An 820-nucleotide genomic window follows, 5' to 3' on the forward strand; every position below is an offset into this window, starting at 1 on the left:
AGAATTACAGTTGGGAGTGGTAGTGAATGCCTGTAAATCCCTGCTACTCACGAGGCTGAAGCAGGAGCATTTTGAGACCAGCCTGAGTGATTTAGTGGGATTCCATCCTCAACATAAAAATGGCCAGGGATGTGGCTCAGTGGTAGAGTACTTACCTACCAGCACAAGGTCCCAGGTTCAATCACAAGTATGGGGGGAGGGAGGGATTAAGTACTAAAATTTGCCAAAGGGTTGCCGTTTGTAGGACTCTGGAAAAGCCACAGATCCTGCCTTCTTGAGCATTCCATGTTGTCGTGGGTGACCATTCACTGAAGGAAGAAAAGTAGAAAGTCAGTCATGACGTGCACATGCAAGGAAGCCTTGCTGTGTTCGTCATTTCAGCCTCTGGGCCCGCCCTCCTTCTCTACCCTCTCTGTACACCCCACTCCTCCCTTTTTTCCTACCATTTAACTGGTGCTCTGAAATTGCAAAGAGGTGGATGGTGCAGGTGCTGTGGACCCCTCCTGCCTTGTTTCATTATCTTTTCTTTAAAATTGCTGAAGGGCGGCAGAACAAACTGCCAGGTCAGCGCTGACCACGGGACTTGTGTTACTCATTTGTTGCCTTCTGCTCTTTGCAGAGAGCTGCAGGAAGCAGGCAAGTTCTGCATTGTGATGTAGTTATAAAGTGTGAGTAAAAAAATCGCAAATATTTAAAACACTGGGGGCTGGGGAGATAGCTCAGTAGAATAAGTACTGACCTGGCAGGTGCAAGGGCCTGTGTTCAATCCCCGGTTCCACCAAAAAGTAAATTAAAAAAAAAAAAAAATATTGGGGGCTGG

This window comes from Octodon degus, unplaced genomic scaffold (assembly GCF_000260255.1).
Source record: "Octodon degus isolate 3935 unplaced genomic scaffold, OctDeg1.0 scaffold00084, whole genome shotgun sequence".
In the NCBI taxonomy this organism is placed as follows: domain Eukaryota; kingdom Metazoa; phylum Chordata; class Mammalia; order Rodentia; family Octodontidae; genus Octodon; species Octodon degus.